The sequence below is a fragment of the Chiloscyllium plagiosum genome, chromosome 31 (genome assembly GCF_004010195.1).
Source record: "Chiloscyllium plagiosum isolate BGI_BamShark_2017 chromosome 31, ASM401019v2, whole genome shotgun sequence".
NCBI classification, from domain to species: Eukaryota; Metazoa; Chordata; class Chondrichthyes; order Orectolobiformes; family Hemiscylliidae; genus Chiloscyllium; species Chiloscyllium plagiosum.
Genome location: NC_057740.1, coordinates 6141982 through 6152783, shown reverse-complemented (window position 1 = coordinate 6152783; position 10802 = coordinate 6141982).

Sequence of the window (10802 nt, the reverse complement as noted above, 5' to 3'; positions counted from 1 at the left end):
GTCCATTTTGTTCCCATCTTCATAATTATAAACACAAAATTACTGAATAATCTTCAATATCGCAATATAAACTGATCCAATTTTTCAAGTCATTCTGTGCACACATATTCTTACACAGCAGGTAGTACCCAATCTATTATTTCAACATCCTTCCTGAGGGTGGAATGCACTGTTACATAGAATTCCCCCAACTATATTTATTGGAAGGAATTACCTTTCATGGCTTCAGTTCCATTCCAGCACAAGGATTTCTGGTGTTCCCTGAGGGTCTGTCCTTGGCTTTCCCCCCTCCCCCACCTATTTCTAATCTACTTGAAGCCCCATGGTGATAACATTGACAAACACTGTTATATTCCACTTAGACACTGAAATCAACTAGATGAATCTCATCAGAATATTTCTGAATCCCACCACTGTCTTTAACTTGTCAGATTGATTGCAATACAGGAAGACAGAGATTTCCTCCTGCTAAATATTGTGATGCCCAAAATATTGCGGGCTCTGCCACAATCTTGAATTCAGAGCCATCAATTCCTTCCCTCTCCCTGACTGCTGTGAAATCAAACTGTACTCTTCTCAATCCAGGTGTTATATTTGACTCCAAGCTGTGCTTTTGCCTGCACATATGTGCTAAGCTCTGTACTCCTATTGCCACTGCCTGACTCACCCAATTGAGCTTCTGCTCATCTGCTGAGACTGTCATCCATGTCTGTGCCTTCTGGTTTGTACTGTTCCAGCACACTCATGGCTAACCTTTCACCTTGTATCTTCCATCACCTTCAATTCATCCAATCCCAGATGCTTATATTCTGATTTACACCAAATTCAGTTCATATATCAGTCCTGTGCTCATTGACAAATAGTGGATTTTGTAAATCAAATCCATGTCTGTGCCTTCTGGTTTGCACTGTTCCAGCACACTCATGGCTAACCTTTCACCTTGTATCTTCCATCACCTTCAATTCATCCAAATCCCAGATGCTTATATTCTGATTTACACCAAATTCAGTTCATATATCAGTCCTGTGCTCATTGACTTACACTGGATTTGGTTAATCAGTGACATTGTTAAAATTCTAACTTTTATTCACAGATCTCTCTCTACCCTCACTATCTATATCCTTCACTCCACAACCCTAAAATGTATTTCTGCTTTTCAAATGCAGGGTCTATAATTTAGAAAGACATTACTAGGTGTTTCACAGGAATTGATTGGACAAGAATTGACAGCAGCTAGATGTGGACATTAGGAGATGTGACCAAAAGCTTGGTTAAAGGGAATTCTAGTGGCTGGAAGCCTATTGACTGCTAATGGTAGGGCTCTGTTATAACCCTGGAGCAAATTTTTAACTTTACCCACCCCAGTCCAGCACCAGCTCCTCCAAATCATAAACTCCACCCTGGCCCCAAAAAACGTGCACATCAAAGTACAAATGTGATCAAGATATAAATCTCTGATTTCTAAACAATTTCCCAGGTGGTACTGGCATTGTGGGTCTCAAATTTCATTAACAAATTAATTATCTCCAGAATTTTCTGCAATTAGCAGGACAAATGTTCCTGAAGATGACACTCCTTGTCAGTTATGAACATTCCAGCCAAGCTAATGCAAAGCAGTTTGTAGATGGGGCATTTACCTCTGTCAGTTCTGAACAAAGGAGACCATTAAAACCCATTGTCACCTGACCTTAATGCAAATGTCTTCAGAGTTATCCACTACAAAACACAATGGTTTCTGATCAGGGGAATCAATTGATCTTGTTTGTTAAGTGTCTCTAACCAAATGACGGAAGCTGTTGGCTTGTCTGAATCACCTTTACTTATTCAGCTTGGACTTCTTTGTTCATCTGTTTGTAACACCACATGGGGCACCTCATAAACAGCTCCAGGCTTAGCTAATCGCCTGCAACTGATCTAACATTTCGCAGGAGTCTGCTTTCTGGAAGAAAGCTGTGTTTTGCCTCTGAAGTGAACTAATTCCCAGTTTATAACTATCACATCTTCACCAGAAATTCAACTGCATCTGAGCTTCTGTGAGAGGGATTTCTGTGCGCAGCCAATTGAAAGAGCTTCAATTGGACACTGACTTATTGGACATTTGAGTTCATGTGAACTAATACTGATATCTTTGATTTTAATTTCTTACATTACCTTTCTCTCTTCTTTCTCTCTTGGATGCATTGATGTTCCATGAGCCATTGCTCTGTGTTTTTGCATGCAGTAAGAAACCCAACTTTCTCTTAATTCTAAAGAATTTGCTGTTGGTTATTTGAAATGGTACTTCATAAACAGGATTTGGGGGCAACTCATCATAATCTATCTTTAAAGGGAAATAAAAAACCAGAGAGATAATTACGAACAGTCTCAGTTATAGATTGAAGAGAAGAACAGTAAAAATAATTCAATTTATTTCTCCCTCTCAGCCATGACAGTTGCTAATGATTATAATTCTTCACTTTTGCCAATCTGACCTTGGAAGACCATGTCAAGAGCCATTCTGTCATGGATTGTAACAATAGCTATATCTGTTCTTCTCTCTACTCTCCTCTGCAGCCCAGTACGGCCTCACCATTGCAATTTCACCCTGTCTGTAAACAGTTACTTTTCCCACCTGGTCCTGTCTTTACATGGCTCTTGATTCTAATTTTGTTCAGCTGTGGATGTAGGTTTGCTCGCTGAGCTGGAAGATTTATTTTCAGACGTTTCATCACCATACTAGGTAACATCATCAGTGAACCTCCAATGAAGCGCTGGTGTTATGTCCTGCTTTCTATATATGTGTTTAGGTTTCCTTTGGTTGGTGATGCAATTTCCTGTGTTGGTGATGTCCCCTTTCAACTAAGCGGAATAACTTCTTTTAACCAGCCTGTCCATGTCCTCCATCCAGGTCCCACTCAGCCTTCTCTGCTCCAACCCAGACAACATCCTGGTCAATCTCCTCTGCTCCCCCAACAGTGCGATCCCTTCCTTCCGATCTTACCATGACCAGAACAACACACAGTGCTCCAGCTGTGACCTAACCAAAGTCCTGCACAGCTCCATCATCACCTCCCTTCTCTGAGAATTGTGTCCTGAATGATAAAGCAAAGTGTCCTGTCCAACTGCCTGCAAGATTTATTGAAAGCTAACTTCCTGCAGGTAAAGCTGCCCAGATAAATCTCATGATTTGGAGATGCCGGTGTTGGACTGGGGTGTACAAAGTTAAAAATCACACAACACCAGATTATAGTCCAACAGGTTTAATTGGAAGCACACTAGCTTTCGGAACAATGCTCCTTTACCAGATAAATCTCAGTTTTCAGTTCCATATGTTTGCAGCCTTCCCTTGGAGATCAGTGGAAGGATACACAGATAGTTTCACAGGCTTTCAGGTCATAGCTGTCATTGTCTCGATCCCAGCCTTTTGGGGGGTTGCTCCTGCACAGCAGAAGGACTGTCTTTCAGCTGAGGGGAAGCAACAAGGCCCAGTGCACCTGAATATCCCACTGGGAGTCGATCCAGAGTTCAGAGTGAGAGTTCTGAGCTCTACTCACTGCCTGGAGTGGGGTTTGGGTCCAACACCTTCAAACTCAGTAATGGGGAAGTTACCACTAAGACAAACACTCTCTCGTCTTCATTGTGAGTGTATTGTTTGTTGTATAAATGTTGAAACATGCCCTGCTTTTGTGTTAAATGTATTTTCCTGTATTTACAGAGGGAAGCTCTCTCAGAGCAGAGTGTTGGAGCCTGAATGGAAACAATGTGGCTCCAGGATAAATGGCAGCAGAAAGACACTGGGAGCACTGAGTCAGATCGAGCTGAATGTCAAACATTGAAAAAGAAATTCAACAGGGATATATTTTATATTGATATTCTCAATAATATTTATATATAACTGTGATCCCATTGTGAGCAAATTGGTAAGTAACAGTGCGCTACAAACCAGCTTCTGAGAGGGCTTTGATTCTGCTTTCATGGGAAATGAACTTTGCTGTAAAGACCAGAACTTGATGCCTTCCTGTAGTATCCCTGGAAAAGGTGGCAGTGAGCTGATATCTTGAATCACTGCAGTCGATCTGATGTTGGTACGTTCACAGTACAGAGGTATTAGGGTGAGAGTTCTAAATTGTTGACCCAGAGACAGTGAAGGAGTGGTGAGAGAGTTCCAGGTTCGGTGTGTGACTCAGAGAACAGCCTGAAGGTGGCAGTGTTCCCCAGCATCTGCTGTCCTTCACTTTCTGGATGGGAGAGGTCGCAGGTTCATAGTTGCTGTCAAAGAAACCTTTGTGATTCCCAGCTGCACATTCTGTAGATAATGTGTACTACTGATCCCTCAGGCAGGAAAATGGAGTTGAGGATTATTAAATGACAGAACACCAGGTTATAGTCCAAGAGGTTTAATTGGAAGCACCTGATGAAGGAGCGGCGCTCCGAAAGCTAGTGCTACCTATTAAACCTGTTGAACTATTACCTAATATTGTGTGATTTTTAACTTTGTATACCCCAGTTCAACACTGGCATCTTCAAATCATGAGAATTAATACATCAACTCTGATCTAATTGAATGACAGTGCAGACTCAATGGGCTGAATGGCCTCAACCTATGTCTTCCAGTTTATGGCCTATTGGGATGCATTCAATGTTTGAGACAGTGAATGGGGTACTGAGCAAATGATATGCTGTATTCAGGATTCAGTTGAGCATTTTGAATAGAGCACTCATCCAGATAAATGGAACGTATTTAATCCCAATCCTGATGGGAATGTTGTAGATTGTAGAGAAGCTCTGGGGAGTCAAGCAATGAGTTACTTGCTGCAGAGTCACTGGATACTAACCTGCTTTTGTAATGACAGTATTTATACGGTGGTTTCAATTAAATTGTTGGCCAATAGTAGCCCCCAGACTGTTGATAGTGCCTTGGAGTGCCCTGAGATATGGTACATTGGCAAGACCTATGCAGACGCTACGACAACGGATGAATGGACACCGCACAACAATGACCAGGCAAGGGGGTTCCCTCTCAGTTGGGAATATTTCAGTGTTCCGCGACATCCGGCCTCGGACCTCCAGGTGACTGTACTCCGAGGCAGACTTCTGGACGGGCAACAACACAAAGTGGCCAAGCAGAGGCTGATAGCAAGTTCATTACCCATGTGGATGGCCTCAACTGGGACCTTGGGTTTATGTCACACTACAGGTGACCCCATTGCACTATATACACACACACACACCCCTACACACTCACACACTAACACAGACCCTCTCTCATACACAGTCTCTCTCTGGTACACACACAGATATACCTGGCCCCACACTCACACCCACGCATGCACCCTCTGACAGGCTTATACCTCATCACACTCACACACATACTTGACCAAGCTTACTCACACACATGCACACACTCTCTCACATGCACTCACACACCCACACGCGCACACTCACTCTTTCTCTTTCACACACACACATGTAATTTATGGAGTGAATGTGTATTTGCAGAAATATATTTTAATTTGCTCAAAAAATGCATAACCTGCATTCAATCCATGCAAGATTCTATAAATCCCACATTAGAAATAGAATCAGTCTGACTCAAGATGGGGACATAGACAGACTTTAACCTCATGCCTTTAATGCATTGTCTGAGCTGAGAGGACACAATCTGTTAGAAAACCTGAAGTTGTCTTGAGAATGTGACTTAAAAGGAGTTCTGGGATTTACATATTAATGAACCAAAACTGTCAAAACCTTTCTAAAATATGAAAGGTTTGTTTAATATATTTCAGCCGCATGACACTGTTACATTTTGCTATAAATTCTGTGTCTTATGGTCCTGCTCCACAACCACCTGTTGAAGGAGCAGCACTTCGAAAGCAGAATATTGAGTACAGGGAGGTCATGTTGCAGCTGTAAGGACATTGGTTTGGCCACTGTTGGAATATTGCACGCAATTCTGGTCTCCTTCCTATCAGAAAGATGTTGTCAAACCTGAAAGGGTTCTGGAAAGTTTTGAGCCAGGGTTGGAGTATTTGAGCTACAGGGAGAGGCTGAACAGGGTGGGGCTGTTTTCCCTGGAGTGTCGGAGGCTGAGGAGTAACCTTAAAGAGGTTTACAAAATTATGAGGGACATGGATAGGGTAAATAGGCAAAATCTTTTCCCTGGGGTGGGGGAGTCCAGAACTGGAGGGCATAGGTTTAGGGTGAGAGGGGCAAGATATAAAAGAGACCTACAGAGCAACTTTTTCACACAGAGGGTGGTACATGTATAGAATGAGATGCCAGAGGAAGTGGTGGAGGCTGGTACAATTGCAACATTTAAGAGGCAATTGGATGGTTCTATGAAGAGGAAGGATTTGGAGGGATATGGGCTGGGTGATGACAGGTGGGACTAGATTGGGTTGGGGTATCTGGTCGGCATGGACGAGTTGGACCGAAGAGTTTGTTTCCATGCTGTACATCTCTATGACTCTATGACTCTAGTGCCTCCAAATAAACCTGTTGTCCTATAATGTGGTGTTGTGTGATTTTTAACGTTGTCCACCCCAGTCCAGCATTGGCTCCTCCAAACTGTGCATAAATTTAGTACAGGCCACCAATGCCCATATATACAACAAGGACATGAGAACTCAAGGCAGACTATATAGCAGATACAATAGCACATCTATTCCAGATTCCCAGATAGAGTCATAGAGATGTATAACACGGAAACAGGCCCTTTGGCCTAACTCGTCCATTTTGCCCAGATATCTTAAACTAATCTAGTCCTATCTACCAGCACTTGGCCCATATCTCTCTAAACCCCTCCTATTCATATTTCCGTCCAGATGCCTTTTAAATGCTGCAATTGTACCAGCCTCCACCACTTCCTCTGGCTGCTCATTCCATACACACACCACCCTCTGTGTGAAATTGTTGCCATTTAAGTCCCTTTCATATCTTCCCCTCTCACCCTAAACCTATGCCCTCTTGTTCTCTGCAGGAAATGATTCTGTATTCAATCCCTCCAGTTCAGAATCACTGATTTGCCTGTAAATGAAAGGCACGACAATATATAAGAAGGAGGGAGGGATTTTGCTGGCCTTCTATCCAGAACAGAATCAAACCCTGGAGGAAAGCATATGTTCAGCCAGGAAGTGTGTGAGACTATTAGTATGTTGTGTAGTGGAAATGTTGAGAAGGAAGGTCTGCAGATACTGGTCTGCAAGAAACAAGTGCATGCAAAACACAGACAAAGGCAGCATAGCTCGGTAGGCTGTGCCATGGAGGTCTTAGACGACAGAACACGGGAGAGGCTGGACCAGCCACTATCTTTGGACGAGCTGACCAAGGTCCTCGAGTCCTTCAAAAAGAACAAAACTCCCGGAAGCGACGGCTTACTGGTCGAGCTCTATTCCGCTCTGTGGGACTTGATTGGCCAGGATCTGCTGGAGGTGTATGTCAGTATGCTTCGGGCAGGTACCATGAGTGAATCCATGCAGAAAGGCATCATCACCCTCGTCTACAAGCGGAAGGGGGAGAGGGAGAACTCAAAAATTGGAGACCAATCTCACTGTTGAATGCAGATTACAAAATTCTGTCAAAGGTTACCTCCAACCGTGTCAGGTCTGCTCTGGGGTCGGTGATTCACCCTGACCAAACCTGTGCTGTGCCGGGCAGGAAGATCGCTGAGAGCTCGCGCTCCTCAGGGATACGATCGCCTACGTGCAGGACAGAGGGTTGGACACCTGCCTGATCAGCCTGGACCAGGAGAAAGCCTTTGACAGGATATCACACAGGTATATGAGAGATGTTCTCTCCAAAATGGGCTTTGGGGAGGGAATCTGCAATTGGATCAGACTGCTCTACACCAACATTGTCAGTGCAGTCTCAATCAATGGGTGGGAATTAAATAGCTTCCCAGTCAGATCTGGAGTCAGACAGGGCTGCCCTCTCCCTCCTGCCTTGTTTGTGTGCTGCATAGAGCCATCAGGAAGGATGCGAGCCTGAGAGGGGTGACTATTCCTGGGAGCTGGGGCCTGCAGGTCAAGGCCTCCCTGTATATGGATGATGTCGCCGTTTTCTGCTCGGATCTGCTGTCCTCACCGTCAGGACCGACCACCTGAAGGTGCTGGGTATTTGGTTTGGGGGGGCTGGGGCGTGCGCCAAGTCTTGGACGGAGCATATCAGCAAAGTGAGGCAGATACTGGGCAGGTGGAAGCTACGGTCACTCTCCATTGCCTGGTCATCAGGTGTGAGGCACTGTCATTGCTGTTATACGTGGCACGGGTCTGGCCTGTTCCCAGAACCTATGCCGCTACAGTCACCCAGGCCATCTTCCAATTTATATGGAGGTCAAAGATGGACCGGGTCCGAAGGGACTCGCTGTACAAAGATCTGGGCAACAGGGGAAAAAATACACCCAATGCCACCCTCACCCTGATGGCCACCTTTGTGTGTGGCTGCATCAAACTGTGCGTGGATCCCCAGTACGCAAACACCAAGTTTGCGAAGGATGGGCCTGGCCTCGCTGCCGCAGAACACTCCGAGTAGTTGGACTGTTCCGTATCTCCTGTCCTTCATTGGGAAGTTTATGAAGAAAAACACCTTTGATCACAAGTCCGTCAGGAAGTGGTCAGCACGTAGTGTCCTTGAGACCCTTCGGGAAAAGGAGAGGGCGGATCCTATCGAGCAGTTCCCTGAGCAGACTGTCAAAGCCATTTGGCAGAATGCCTCATCGCCAGAACTTTCCAACAAGTACCAAGACATGGCTTGGCTGGTGGTGAGAAGGGCTCTGCCTGTGTGATCCTTTATGGACGCCTGGACTCTCAGCCGCACCGCACGCTGCCCTCGAAGCGGCTGCGGGGGGGACGAGACTGTCACACACCTCCTTCTGGAATGTGCCTACGCAGAAGAAGTCTGGAGAGGAATGCAGTGGTGTTTGTCGAGGTTCGTCCCGAGCAGCGCCGTGACGCGGGACTCCGTGCTCTACGGCCTGTTCCCCGGGACACACACTGAGACGGACATCAACTGTGCCTGGAGGATCATCAACTCGGTGAAGGACGCTCTCTGGGTGGTCCGAAACCTGCTGATCTTCCAGCTGAAGGAGTTGACCCCGACTGAGTGTTGCAGACTGGCACATTCCATGGTCCAGGACTACGTGTTGAGGGACGCGCTGAAGCTTGGGGCAGCTGCCACCAAGGCGCGGTGGGGAAAGACCACTGTGTAACATCTGCCTGCCTAAGAACAACAGGGGGCCCACGCAGTCATTTGGGCTCCGCTGACGCCTCAGCTAAACATATGGGCATATGATTGATAAATGTACAGACCTATATATAAAAATGATAAATTCTGATCTCTGTATGTAAATGTTTATGTATGTATGGCATGACCAACTGTACAGACCATCAAATTATTTTATGAATAAAGTATATTTTTGAAATAAAAAAAACAGGAATAAGGCAACTTGGACATGTGAATAAAATGCAAGGGAAACAAATAGTCCGAAAGGTCATTAAGTCCCTGGATCAGATCGGATGCATCTTATGATATTAAGGATGTAGCTACAAAGAGTGGAGCATTGGTAGGAATCTTCCAGGAATTTATAGAATGTAGAAAAGTCCCATGGGATTGGAAATTTGCCAACGTAACATGTTTATTTAAAAGGTGGAGGAGATAAGCATACACAGAGGATTCGCGAATGAACAGAAGACAGACAGTTGGGATAAGGAAGGCATTTCCAGGATGGCAAGCTGTAACGAATGGAATGCCACAGGGATCAGTGCTGGCACTGCAGTTATTTCCCAAATATACATTCATGACTTGGATGAGGAAAGTGAATGTACTATAACCAGATTTGCTGATGGAAAGTAGGTGGTGAGGGTATCACAAAGAGTCTACAGAGGGCTGCAGAACAGGTTAAGTGAGTGGGTGAAAACTTGGCACGTGGAGTGTAATCAGGGGAAATGGGAGATTATACAATGTGGCAGGAAGAATAAAAGCACGGAATATTATTTAAATGGAGAAAGATAGCAGAAAGCGACAGGACCGAGGAATTTGGGAGGCTTCAGCCATGAACCACAAAAAGCCAACATCCAAATTCAGTGGGTCATAGGGAAGGCAAATGGAATGTTGACCATTATTCCAAACAAGATGGAGTGTCAAAGTACGGAGGGTTTGCGAAACTATTCAAGACACTAATCAGACTGCAGATGGAATACTGTGAACAATTTTGTTCCCCTTACTTCAGGAAAACTTCACTGATATTGAAGCCAATCCAGGGAGTGTTCCCTCGGCTTCTACCAGGGCTGGAGGATGTCTTATAAGGGGAGGTTGAGAAGGTTGGGCCTGTACTTATTGGAGGCTGAGAGAATGAAAAGTGACCTTATTGAAACATCTGGGTTTGCTCGGGGAATTGACAGGGTCAGTGTGACTTTATGGGGCATGAACAGAGCTGGGCTGGATTGACGAGAACTGAATGTTTAGGGTAAAAACAGTCTTTGAACAAAGGGCTAATGCCCGAAACGTCGATTCTCCTGTCCCCTAGATGCTGCCTGACCTGCTGCGCTTTTCCAGCAACACATTTCCATCTCTGATCTCCAGCATCTGCAGACCTCACTTTCTCCTCAAAAATTTTCAAAGAGGAGCTGGTTAAGGCACAGGCAAGCATATTCCCTCAAAAAACAAAGCTAGAACAAACAAATCCAGAGGCCCATTGATGAGAAAGGAGATAGGCATTAAGTTAAAGAAGAAAAACACTGCTGATGACAGGTGTCAGTTCATCAATACATGGACAACCAAGAAGATTCAGAAAGCAGGTGTTACGACCCAGGAGGGATTATGAAAAG